Raw genomic sequence first — 14,945 nt, 5'->3', positions numbered from 1 at the left:
CTCTCATTTTGATGAATACTAAAATCCTTGAGAAAATTGATCATTATCCATTCATTTTTTACATTAATCACACAATATAGAAGAGTGAAGATCGAGTCACTATCTCATTTCAAGTAAAGGTAATCTCAAAATCATGATCATGGTTGAAAATCTCAAATTTTTGCATCTTTTTTTATTTTAAAGAAAAAAAAAAAGATTTTTCACCTGGGATTTTAATTTAAAATTTGAATGTTCATTGCTCATTCCTTTTTTAGGTCTTTTTTTTAAATTATTTATTAAATCTAATGCAACCATGAAATTGTAGCCTACAAAGAACGTTAACTTCAGAAAAAAAAAAAAAAAAAAAGATTGGAGAAGATGAATATGTTATGAAAACACTTTCCTAACTCCATCCTCTTGTGGCATCCAAACATACGATTCGATGCCACATGGTTGTATATAACAGAATTCTAAAAACTTTGAAAAGAAAATTTAAAAAAAAAAAAAAACTTATTTTTCACCATAAATTTTAATTTTAAATTTGGGAAGGTCGGTAGCTAGCAGTCTATTTTCAATACAATTGATCAGTCCTAAATGAAAAAAAAAAAAATTTAGTTAGTTTTCTTTTAATCAAAGTTTTTCCATGAAATCTAGGGTGTTGTGGTGTTGGAATGCTAATGTTGTGATCCACGTGGACCTAACAACCCTTGGTAAGATTTGAAATCTTATTAGGTAGTCACGTTAGCCTACACTACCATCTATGTGTTTTAATTGTGTTTTTGTTTAAACAGAAATTTAGTTTATGCTTTAAAAAAAATGTTACTATGGTTGTCTAGCATAGGATGGTTGTATGCGAACTAGCTTAGCGGAAAGGGCAATTATAAAAGCACCCCACAATTTAATAAGGGCAACCACACCATAGTCGAATTGTTTTGTTTTATATGAGTTAAAAGTTTCGGAATAAGCTGATTTTTTGTGAGGATTTTGTTTGCAGTCGAAAATTAATGATTATTATTTATATAAAAATTTAAAAATGTAAATAATGTAACTATTTCTAATAGTTTGACTTATACCATACTAATTGCCTCGAGACAAGTCAACTTGATCTTTTTGAGGATATGGAGAGAGATTTCCCAGTCACATCTATTTGTGGCAATCAAAAAGATGATCAGATGTCACAATCTTATATATTTCAAAATTTTAAACATTTCAACAACAAAAAAATAGTTAGATTTTCATTGTCTTTGATCAAAATTACAACAGTTCATTTTTTAACAATTTGATCTAAATGACTATCTAGTTGACCTATTATTTTGCCAACATGGCAGTCCATGTGCCACATTACTATTTTTTTAATATAATATGACCTAAATAACTCTAGAAATTGACGTATTTGTTTGCCAACTTGGTAGTCCATGTGGACCCATGACCACTCAACTAATTTTCCTCAAGTAATTCACAAATGAAGTAACAATGAGGGTATTTCAATAAATTTTAAAGGCATTGATTCACAGATGAATTTAGTGTGAGGGTATTTAAGTCTTTTGACAATTACTAAACGTCATCATTTGTTCAACTAAACGTCATCATTTGTTGGTCCCTCATTAATGACAATGGTCAAGGGATCTTTGTCATCAATTTGAAATGTAGGGTGTATCTTTAATATTCATCAAAATGTAGGGGGTATGTTAAAATCACCCTTATTATAATTTTTGTTATTAAAATAAGCTACTATTGGCACACAAATTTTTACTTATTTTACCTGTGGAAGATATTTTTCAAACACTAACATGTGGAAGTTATGAGATGATTCTGCCAAGTCACATGTGAAAAAGATCCAACCAACCAGTAAAAATCAAAATAAGGGAGATCAGGTGATGTGGGAAGAGAATTTTAAACTAAGATTCTAAGGATTGAGGATATAGTTCGGCCACATCGTATCTCTAAATATCAGGAATTTAATCATATTCGTGAGAATTAAGAGAAGTCCCTAAAAGGGTGGGAACGATTATAAAGGAAAAAACGAAAATCAAAGAAAAACCAGAGCGGATACCCCTATAAATATATGGGCACAGGGCACTATAAGGTATGCGATTTTTTCCCTTAAATACTTTATATTATTTTCTTGTACTAAGGTTCTGACTTCGGCATCGAAGAGGTATTGTTGCAGGCATACCAATGAATACAAAAAGGAGAGACTCTTAACTTAATGGGAATTTCGATATAGAGTAAGTTTTTACATCAACAATTTTGCATTGTTTGTGGGAATTATTACAAAGAGAAATGACAATTATGGTGAAACCAAGACGAGAAGGACCTAAAGAACTAGTGAATCCACCATTGGCACCACAAGGCCCTTTACAAGCTATACACCACTTGGTGACAGAGATGAAGGGAAAGATGAGACAAGGGCTCGAACGACAAAATAATGAGATTCTAGCGATAAGAAGGGAAAATGAAGAACTCAAACAGAGGCTAAGCGAATGAACAAAAACTGGGGGAAAACTAGGAGCTGGATAGGGACCTCCACCCCATATAGCAGATCAAATCGAGATTAATCAGATAATAAATTCAATAGGGGCAGGAACTCAATAGGGAAATTCGGAAACTCAGACTCCCTTGACAAGGGAGGAGGTAAAAGAGTTGTTGTAGAGGGACAATGAACAAGTCAATGGAAGAGATTCAGGATGCCACACACGAAATATAATTCGAGAGCTCAAAAGGTCGCCATTCTCACCAACAATAATGGCATCCGACCCTCCAAGATTATTTCATCCTTCAAATTTTGAAACATTCTTTGGAATGAAATATCCAATGAAGCACGTCCTTTATTACAATAATCAGATGGTGTTATACCAAAATGATGACTCGTTGCTCTGTAAACTCTTTCTGGTGACACTGAGGCACAGAACTATGTCCTGGTTTCAGGGACTGCCCTCAGGATCAATAAGAAGCTTTCGTCAGACAGTTTATACTCTTAAAGAGAAGAAAAGGTCGGAGTAAATACACTCTTCTACCTGTGGTAAGAAATAGGGGAGAGCATCCGGACTTTCATGTCACGATTCCGATCTAGAACATTGGCGGTGGATAACTTGGATGAGGCGACTACATGTGTAGCCTATATAACAATGATAGTTCTCGAGACACGGCTGCATGAATCACTAATCAAGATCGATCTATTGTGATTAGAGGAATTGTATGCAAAGGTAAAGAAGTATATCCTGATAGAGGAGTCAATGAATAATTACAGCATATGCAGCCATTGCTAGTACAATAAAACCTGAAGCTCCTAGGAAACCAGAGTGAACAAAGGAAAATAATGATAAAAGGAAAAGGCAAAGGAAAATTAGGGAAAGGTCGATGTGGAAAATCGAACAAATCTACACATCGTTGAACAAAAATATGTACAAGATTCTAAAACACATACAGAATGATCCGGGTTTTGCACAGCCACCCCAAGATTTTCGAAGAAAGTCGAGAAAGTCGTATTGCAACTAACATGGTGTAGAAGATCATCTAATCGAAAACTGATACAAACTAAGGCATATCATTCAGGATATAATAGAAGATAGGAAACTCCGAAGGTTTATGGCAACGACTAGGGACGAATAGAGATGCCAAAGAGGAGAGAAACATATGCCGCCACCCCCACCTCCTAATGAGGAAAGGCACCGAGAGCATGAAGAGAAAAAGGTAATATACACAATAGCAAGGGTGCTAATTCAGAAGTTCGGATGGGGAACACTGCTAAGTAGATGGTCAAGAAGATTTGACATGAGGTCAGGGAGTACCAGGTAATAACAGGAGTAAGCGTGGCACGGGTACTAGAGTCTGTGTTAGGGAACAATGCAATTGTGTTCACTCAGGATAACCTCGATGGAGTAGCCACGCTGTAGACACCCCATTTTTTACACTCACCTGATTAATCAACTCGTCAACCCGATCGCGACAGTTCCCAATGATGGATGATTATTCTAATGCTCTATTTTGTTACTAGATATATTCCAGAAATTTAGATGAGGTATCTCAAACTAATAAAACTGTAAAAATCACGCTACGCTAGGAAAATATAACCTAAAAAACATAAAAATCATCATCTTGCAGATAAAAAGAAGTTTTACAATAAAAATCACTAAAAAATGATCAAATTACCAAAATACCCCTAACATCAAAACGTCCTTAGAGTCTCCTTAAGTTTAGGAAAACCCATTCGAACACATAAAACAATAAAATGAAATCAAATAAACCATTTCGTCAATTTTCACCAAATTCAATAAATTTACGAAATGCCCCTCATAAGGGTTGGCAATCATTTCATACCAAAAAATTTCATAAGTGATACAAACCAATAATCCCATTGAATTCTTTACAAAAAATCGATTCCAAAACATCCCAGAACATCGAAAATCGACTTGAAATGCAAAAGTTCTCTTTGGGAGCAAAACGATATTTTTCTAATTTTTTAAAATTTTTAATTTTGAAATTAATAAATAAAATATTAATTAACGTAAAGTAAAACCTTAATAAAATTAATTTAAAAATCTAAAGAAACCAAGTCAATCTCATAAGACTTAAGTCAAAACTCTCATTAAAACCCTAATCTAAAGAAACCAAGTCAATCTCATAAAACTTAAGTCAAAATCCTAATATAAAGAAATCAAGTCAATCTCATAAGACTTAAGTCAAAATCCTAATTAAAACCCTAATCTAAAGAAACCAAGTCAATCTCATAAGACTTAAGTCAAAACCCTAATTAAACCTAATCTAAAAAGACCAAGTCAATCTCATAAGACTAAAGTCAAAACCTTAATTTATCTTATCTAAAAGAAACCTAATTAAACACTAACTCTATCCAAAAAAGCTTTATAAATAGAGAGTTTTCACAACCTAATTTTATAGGTCAAAGAAAACTTTAAAAAATGTAGGTCAAAAAGTCTCCCTAACCTTCTCAAAACCCTGATTTTGAAGTCCTAACCCCTTACTTATCATCTAAACCCTAGTTTTTGTTCATAAACTCCTAGATACTCTTCACAAAACATCTAGAAATCCATCAATAAATTTAAAAAATACTCAGATCTAAGAAGGAGGTACTTCATCTTGGAGATTTGAAATGGATTTAGTGACAGAAACGAAGTAAGGAATATCTTACGAAGAACCATTCTACCAGTTTTAAGGGAAAAAATTGTTGTGATTATATAGATATATTTTCTTTTTTTATCTTTTTTATTTTATTTTATTTTATTTATTTATTTTAGACTTTTTTTAGTAATGTAATCTTCTTGGAAAATAGTAAAGACCGACGTTTGTCAGGCGGGGTTGGTGCTTAACACCTTCCAACCCCGTAATGTGATCCCCAGACTTAGTTTTTTTTTTTTTGTAAATTAGTTATTTTTATCCATCTTGAGTTAATGCTCGATTCCTAGACCGTAATAACTATGTGACTACTCCCAAACCTCAAAAATCAAAAGCGGATCCGCACATCCCGTGGATCGAGTGAGCTTTCATACGCCCCATTACGATGCTTTGGTAATAACATTCCCAGTTGGGAACGTGGATTTAAGAAGAATCCTAATCGATGCTTGTAGTGTAGTTGATATCCTCTTTTTGGAGACCACAAGGAAGATGAGGTGTTGAAAAGACTTAAACCAATTCAAGTAACTGTTTTTAGTTCAACGGTGCTCTAACCATTCCCGTTTGAGAGGTTACGCCCCTAATCAATGCTAGACCAGAAGTCGTTATGATAAGATTCATTATAATCGACTTACAATGCAACCCTAAGAAGAAGATGGATACACGACAAGAAGACAATCTTGTTAGTGTATCATCAAGTGGTGCGATTTCCAAGTAGAAACAGGTCGATGGAGATTATGGGGGATTAAGAGATGTCACAGAGATGCTTTACAACGGTACTCAAGGTTGGAAAGATTACCAATGTAGTACTAGATAAAAAGAGGAAAGAATTACCCACGGGATATCGGGACATAACAATTATAAAGGGAGCCATAGAAAGAATAGGTAATAGTGATGGAAAAAGTAGTGGAAGTAAACCTCAGAGAAAAAGGAAAAATGAATATCGGGGCACACATGCCCGAGGAACAATGGGAGGATTAAATATAATTTCCGAGGGCCAACAAAGATATTTTTGTGTGGTCGTTCAAAGACATGTCCAAGACAGACCCTCTCATTGCAAGTCCCTGACTAAATGTGGAAGCAACAGCCAAATCAGTTCGACAGAAGCCAAGAAGGTTATCTCCCCACCTGAGGCATAGGATAAATGAAGAAATCAACAAGTTGCTCAAGGCAGGATTTATCCAAGAAGTTGAATATCCAGAGTGGGTAGCAAATATTATAGTAGTCTCGAAGGAAGACAGAAGGATCAGGGTTGCATCAACTTCACTAACCTGAAAAAGATCTACCTGAAGGATAGTTTTCTACTCTTGAGGATTGATAGATTTATTGATTCAACATTGAGGCACGAAATGATGTCTTTTATGAATGAGTACTCAGGATACAACCAAATCCCCCTAGCTTTCGAGGATTAGGAGAAAACATTGTTTATAACCGAACAAGGGTTGTTCTGCTTCACAGTCATGTCGTTTGGACTAAAACATGCAAGAACAACCTATCAACGATTGGTAACCAGGATGTTCAAGGATATGATCGGAAAGACGGTAGAGGTGTATATAGATGATATGCTAATGAAAAGCAAGTTGGTAAAATTCCATCTCAAGGGCCCCAGAGAAATGTTTGCACGGCTCAAAAAGTACCGAATGAAATTAAACCCAAAGAAATGCACTTTTGGAGTTTCATCAAGAAAATTTCTCGGGTATATGATTACACAAAGGGGGATAGAGGTTGATCCGGATCAAATTTTATCGTCAATTGAGATGTCGAGTCCAAATAACTTGAAATAAGTACAGACTTTAACCAGAAGGATATTGACTTTGAATAGATTCATCTCAAGGGTATCGGATAGATGCCGACCACTATTTGAATTGTTGAAGAAAATAATGGGATTTGAGAAGACTGAAGAATGTGAAATGGCATTCTAGAACATAAAGAAATACCTTGGAGAGCTACCCATACTCAATATGCTAGAGAAGGATGACGAATTGGGAATCTATCTGGTAGCAATGACACTCTCAATAAGTTCGATTTTGTTCAGAGTAGATCTTGGATGGGAATATCCCATGTATTTCATCAGCAAAAATCTCGGACAATTGGAAATCAAGTATACCAAGACTGAAAAAGATTAGTTTAGCAGTTTCGGCCATACTTCTAATCACACCAAGTCTGAGTAATCACCGACTATCTTCTATGGGACATGCTACAAAGAACTGACAAGTCTAGGAGAATGGCAAAATGGACGGTAATGTTTGGAGAGCATGACCTATAGTTTGAGGGACGAACGACGTTAGAAGGTCATGTATTAGCAGATTTGCTATCCGACTTCTGTATTGATGATCCAAATTGGGAAGAAAATGAGGATGTAATGATTGAGGAAACAAAAGAAATAGGCGTATGAGACGTTCAATCAAGGTGGATGATGTTCGTTGATGGATCATCAAACTACAGTGAATCAAGAGTTGGGATAGTCTTGATGACACTGAGTAATGACAGAATAAAAAAGTTGTTAAAGCTGGGATACGGGGCCTCAAATAATGAAGTTGAGTATGAAACAATCTTAAATGGGTTTAGATGATGAAGGAACTAAAAATCGACAAGTTGATGGTTTTCACCGATTTCCAATTTGTCGTTAACCAGCACAATGATGAATACTAAATGAAGGATGAACGAATGGCGTAGTATCTAGCTGTACTAAAAAAGGAACTCAAAAAATTTATTGAAGTAAAGATAAATAGGATCCCAATAGATGAGAACTAGCTTGTCGACTCATAAGCAAATGTAGCATCGATGCTCAGGAATTCAATTTCTCAAAAGATCGTTGTGGAATGTCAACAAAGGTTGAACATCGATTAGAAGTCGGAGACATGCATGCAAGTTGATCAGGCCCATGGTTGGATGTATGACTTCTGTAGACACCCCAATTTGAATGGGCCCCTACTCGAAATGGCTCAAAAATATTGATTTTTCAACAAAGGTTGCCAACGGGCCTCAAAGGCAATGTGCATCGGGTGACCATTCATATCCACTTACAATATCAATTCTAGCAATTCCAAACCTTAGTAGATGTGGCACTCGTAATCGAGGATCACGTATCTACAACTTCATCAGATACCTTCAAAAAGAAATCATTCCCGAAGATAGAAAGAAGGTAAAGAACCTATTTTACTAGGTTGGACGGTATACACTGGTTGAAGAAGAGTTGTATAGGATGTCTTTTGGAAGCCCATTTTTAAAATGCCTAGATCCAAAAGAGTCTGAACTAATATTGGCAAAGACTTACGAGGGAATATGTGAAAACCACTATGGAGGACACTCAATGGGAAACAAGGTACTAACACAGTGGTATTATTAGCGGAGGATGCAAGAGGATTGCAAATGGTATATAAGATTGTATCATAAGTGCCAAAGACATGCAAATTTAAATTACAAACCTACAGAGGAACTTCATCCAATAGTAACTCCTTGGCCATTTGCAATATGGGGAATGAACATCATTGAACTGTCACCACAGGGGGTCTAGGGGTAAGATATTCATAATGGTTGTTACCGAGTATTTTACAAAATAGATAGAGGTAATTCCCTTTGCTTGGATCAAAGAAGAGGAGGTCATTAAATTTATGTGGGAACATATCATAACGCAGTTTGGGATCCTATACGCAGTAGTTTTAAACAATAGTGCACAATTCAAGGGGAACCGAATCCTTATTTACTATAAAGGAAGATGGGTAGATGAGATGTACAGTGTATTATGGGCATATCGAACAACAGCAAGACGGGCTACAGAGATGACACCATTCACGTTGGCCTATGGGACGAAGATAGTAATCCCAACTGAGGTATAGGTACCCACAATTAGAACACAAGTCGTTGAGACTCAAAATAACAAGGAGTTGTTGGCACAAAACCTTGATTGGCTAGACGAGACTTAAGAGTGGGTAATGGAAAAATTCGATATATACCAATATTAGTTGAAGAGATTTTATGATTGGAGAGTACAAAGGAAAACGTTCAAATCAAAGATATGGTTCTGTAGAAAGTATTTTAAAATACACAAGAGCTGAATAGCGGGAAGTTCAGAGCCAATTAGGAAGGACCATACATTATATACAAACTAGGGAAAACCAGAGTCTATCATCAAAAAACTAGAACGGGAGATGTAATTATGGCACATTGGAATGCCTTTAACTTTAAGAAATACTATCAATAAAAATTTTATTTTCCAGGTTATATGGTCTATTTTCATGTTGGAAAGCCTTGGCTCATTATGGGAGCTAAGCCCAAACTTTTGGGGTTGAAAATCCTTGGCTCATTACGGGATTTGAGCCCGATCGTTTGTAGTTGGAAAACCTTAACTCATTACGGAGTCGAGCCTGATCGTTTGGGGTTAGAAAGCCTTGGCTCATTAAGGAAACTAAACCTGACCACTTGGGGTTGGAAAATCTTGGCTTATTATGGGAGTCAAGCCCAATTGTTTGGGTTTGGAAAAATTGTAGGTTCACTACGAGAAGTTAGCCATTACCATAATTAGATTAGTTGAACGATTAACATAAAAGAAAAATAGGAAAAAAAAAATAAAAATCTTTCATTAAAATGGAAAGCTGATTACATTCAAAAGGAAATTGAATTACATTGAAAAGAAAAAATAAAAGCTAAAACCCCTAAATAGTGGGGGTGGTGTCAACAATGTAAAAATGAGGGAGAGAGATGTCCTAGACATGCTTTGGGTCCTTAGTAAGATTGAATAGGATGGGAACAATCATCTCTTCCAAGGCCAGCTCGGCCTTCTTCAGTTTGGCCTTGAGTTTGTTGCATGCCTTCTCCCATGTCAACTCCAAATCGTCAAGTTAGGCCAGGTAGAGGTTGAGTTGATCCTACAGCTCTCTCTCCTTCTTTGCTTCCTTCACCTTGAGTTGTCCCCTCTCAAGGGCAAGTTCATTTTTGAGCTAAGGCGAGATCTTTTTTTCCTTGCTTGAGTTGCTCCTTCGAGTTTTTTTAGCTCGTACTTCAGGGTGTCCAAGTTACCTTGAATCTTCAATTTATGAGATGCGGCGACATCCCTTTTGGTCTGTAGCTTCTTGGCACTGCTTCAACTACATTTTGATCGATAATGGTTGTATTCTTCAATTATATGAACTTTAGGACCCCATACTGAACCTGAAGGACAAAAGAAAATAAGGATTAGAAGTCGGCACCAATATAAATGAAAGACTAAAACAAATATAACGAAAAATTGCTTATCGTGGCCATCGCTAAAAAAATGTCACAGAAGAACCAAGCCGAATTGCCTGCGAAGTGCTTATTCGTAAGTGCCCTATCCTTGAGGAGACATGACGACTCAAACATTGCCCAAGAAATTTTAAATTGGAAAGCACAACGCATTAATCTATGACTGGGTGGCCAGCCATAGATGGGAGTTGACCCAGAAAATACCCAGTAGATCACGACCCCTGGACTTAAACCTGGTGGCAGAGGTCGAGATGGGAGCATAAATAGGCTAGTTGGGAAATTGAGTTATCACCCTTGGGGCCTCGATTGAGCCAACTGAAGGAAGAGGGGGACGTACGTCAGTACCCCTCCCCAACCTCTTCAATAGAGGTTGTTCATCCTCCCCTTCTCGAGGAGGTGAAGGCTGTACCTCCTGCACCTCGTCATTAGAGCCATCAGACTCCACAAGAATAAAGCACTTCGACAAAAACGACGCCATATCTTCAAGGTCATCCTCGGGCGCTTTGCGAAATGCTTTACAAAGTTGAGGCTTGATGGATAAATGCCTTACTTCTTCTCCCTCACCCTGATAGTTGATGGAAATGAGGAAGTCGATAACTCGAATTCACAGTTCTTGATTGGAAAAGATATGGTTAATCACCACCGAGTTAGGGACCTTCTTGTCTATGCTCGATATGAAAAATTAGAAAAAGATTGGAGGTAAGATCCTGGAAGAAACAAAGGAAAATTAGATCGAATTTATGGTAAAAAAAAACTCATCAACTTGATTGAAGGAGATGAAGGCAAGCGGGGGAAATTCGTCCCCTGGTGCATTCTTCTACTGACTAGTCAACTTGATCGAGAACAAGAACCAATCCTTGTCCGAGTCTGGGAACTTGAACACAGACGACTTCCCTCTCCTCTTTGTTAAGTAGAAGTATCCCTTCTTTTTGGGGCACTTCCTCATAGAAAATTGGGCTCTTATATCAAGAAGTCCAAGTTGCAGACATTTTTCCAATCGAGCATTCATTTGCTTGATGGCGTAAATGAGATGGTAAAAGTTACCACTCATTTGTCCTGGTGCCCTCCTGTAGAAGTTCAAAACTTCCCGAGTTAGCCTATTGAGAGGGACTGGGAGGCTGGCTTTAAATTGCCCATAATACACCACAGTGGTGCCATGGGGGAGGCCTTGAGATGACGAGGCTCCTTCGAGAAAAAAGTGCCCACATCATCAGGGATAACGAAAGTATCCCTGATATTAAATAAAGGAGGCCACGTAGGGGAATATGACTTCCCCTTAGCCATTGAAGAAGAATTTTTAAAAGGAAAGAAAAAAAGAAGAAGGAGCTTGAACTTTAACTCAAACAGAGGGAGGATGATAGAGCTATGAGCTTTGAATAGTCCTTCCACTGAATCTCATTAGAATTGAGAAAGGAGGTGAGAGGGTAGGCAATAACTCTTGAGGCAATAAACAAGACAATAAGAAGAGTGGAGAAGAAAAGTAAAAAAAGAAAATGAGAAGAATGAGGGGGTATTTATAGATCTCAAAAGCATTGAGATACGTAAAAGATGGAAGACTGAGATTGCCTTGATTAACGTAGCAATGATCGGCAGTCGAAAAGTTGAACTCGTGTGGGAAACGAAAGAATGGTACGAACTCGCATAAACAACCAGCCATCCAAAATTTGACATATGTATGCAGCGCATAAATGCGTCGCAACCGACACATACGATTATCAAGACTTGATAGTCGGTAGTGTGCTACACGAGGAAGTCATTAATAGTGTCACCATGGAAATTCAAAATGTTGAGCTTCAAATTTATTGCCAAAGACAGCAGGTGAAAGGAAAAGTGAACGTTAATGATCCAATGGGGGACTGCCACGCGCCGATAATTAATAATTTGGTCTCAGTCCCTTGGATCAAGACTTGAAACACTGAGAGGGGGTATTGTGGAGGATATTTTTCAGACACTGACACGTGGCAATTATGAGATGATTCTACCAAATTACATGTGAAGAAGATCCGACCGACCAATAAAGATCAGAATAAGGGATATCGAGTGATACGAGAAGATAATCTTAAACCAAAATTCCAAGGATCAAAGATATAGTGTGGTCACATCGTATTACTGAAAATCAGGAATTTAACCATATTTGCAAGAATCAAGGGAAGTCCCTAAAAGGGTGGGAATGGTAAAACGGAAAGAACGGAAATTAAGAAGAAAATTTGGGAAGAAGCCCATATAAATATATGGGAATAAGACACTACAAGGTATGTGATTTTCTCCTCTAAATACTTTATACTATTTTCTTGTACTGAGATTATAACTTGGGCATCGAAGAGGTATTGTTGTATGCACACCAGGAGTACAAAAATGAGAGAATCTGAACTTAGTGGGAATCTCGAGATAAAACAAGTTTTTGCATCTCCAATACCCCAATTTCTTATCATCTCAATTGAAAATTAAAATACACTCATCAAACATTAAAGAACTTTGGCTCGGATTATAATCTCAACATTACAAAATATTATAACATTCGTTCAAACAATTTTAGTAGTTAATAATTAACCAATGGGCATTGGACATAGTGGCCAAAGACATCCTTCCAAAATGGGAGAGGTCTTGATTTCAAACATCATCATTGGCCACCCACAACGATTTATCCTTGCTTACTGTGGTTTGTGGGGGTATCGCATGTTCCCGGGGGATTTGAACGAGATATGGTCCTCTTAGCGGTCAGTTCTTGCCCCTACAAGTCGGGCCTAAGTGTTTAGAACCTATCTCATCAAAAAACCAAAAAAACAAAAAATCTTTACAATTATGATTAGGCTTATATAAAATCCTAAACCCGAAAAATAGAAAGCTAAAAAAATAAAAACAAAAAAAGCTACTACTGGCACCCCAACTTTTACTTATTCTCAACCATACATTTCTTTTTTTGTTTAAATTGAGTGTAATAAATAAAAGCTGGGGTGCCAATAGAAACTCTATTTTTTTAAAAGAAGATATTTCCCAAAACGTGTGCAACTTATGATGAAATTTCAATTATGGTGCACTGTTCATTTTAATTCCCCAAACATGTTTTTCTAATGAATTCGACACTTAAATAATCAATGAATTGATTGATAAATTGCTAGTGAGATCGTTGATATTGAAAAATTGATAGTATTTTATCAGTGAATTCGTTAATTACAAAAGTGATGAATTCACTGGAAAAACATGTTTTGGGATTTACAATGAACGGTGTATTGGACTCGAAATTTCATCGTATTCGACGCACAAAATGGAGATTCACCCTATTAAAAAATAGCTTCTATCAACACACCAACATTACTTATTACATCCCCAATTAAAGTAAAATAAAAAATAATTCAATGATTGAGAATAGGTAAAAGTTAGGATCACAATAAAAACTCTCTCTCTCTCTCTCTTGTTTAGATTTCTATTTGGTAGATTTAAGATTTTATATGTAAACAACTCTTGAAGTTGTTTGAATTTGTGTATAATACTTTGTATTGTTGAGGTAAGAACTTGAACCAAACTTTTGTAATGCTTGAATAATGTACTTTAATTGATGATAAATAATTTAAGAAATTGAATCTTGAGGTGAATTAAAAAAAAGTCGTGCTGGAGTGACCTTAGCAAGGGACACACGGAAGACACATTGATGTGGTGGTGCGCGCATGTCCGTACAAACATGCATTTTACTTGTATCTTAGAGAAATGCATCTAAGGGCATATGCGCACCACCACATCAAAATGTCTGTGCGTGTCTCCCACTAAGGTCATTCCAGCATTAATAATTGAAAATTTATGTAACAACAGATTTTGACTTATGATTTATAAATAAAGCAAAAACATTTATACTAATGAAATTAAAATGCTCTCATGGAGCTTATTAAAGACTTGTATGAGGAGATTACTTCACAAAGAAGGATTACTCACTATCCCCAAGCCTTTAAACTAAGAAACTAAAGATCCACATTACTTAACAAGAAATAAAGAAAGCTTGAAATAAATAAAATCCTTGAAAGTAAATAATGGGGAGGTAAGAAATGGGGAATTAGAGGGGAGGATTGTTAGCAATTAAACTTCTCCCACCTTGGTATCTTCTTCTTCTTCTTGAAACGGCTTCTAGGGAGGGTGAGAGATTACTTGGATAGAATTTTGGGAGGATTGGAGAGCTTAGAATTAGAAAAGGGATTTTGATAGAATTTTGGAGTTCAAATTCTTCTTCTCCATTTACCTTGGATAGGGGTCATATTTATAGGTTTTTGGGAGATCCATGGGAATGAACTTGTTATAAATCCTAGAGTTCCCAATATTCCAAATACAACAATATAGAATGACCTCAATGGCCCCTCATCAAATAGTCCTTGATTGTCTTTTACACTCTTATGAATCTTAACAATCATGATGATCAAAGGATATGACTGTAAATGACAAAAAGATTTTAGAAAATTCTTGTGGGAGGTTAAAATAGTCTAAGGACCTTGGTTTTGAGTCAATCTAGAGAGAAATAAACTAAGTGACAAATAAATTAGTTATTAGTTTTTGAACTTTTTGGTCACTTGGCTTTGCTAGGTCTTTAACAAATTAAGGATAAAGAGGCATTTGAGCACAAATTTTAG

Source organism: Akebia trifoliata, chromosome 6 (genome assembly GCF_017979445.1).
Source record: "Akebia trifoliata isolate Shusen 1 chromosome 6, ASM1797944v1, whole genome shotgun sequence".
Taxonomy (NCBI): Eukaryota; Viridiplantae; Streptophyta; class Magnoliopsida; order Ranunculales; family Lardizabalaceae; genus Akebia; species Akebia trifoliata.
This window is presented reverse-complemented; position numbering follows the sequence as displayed.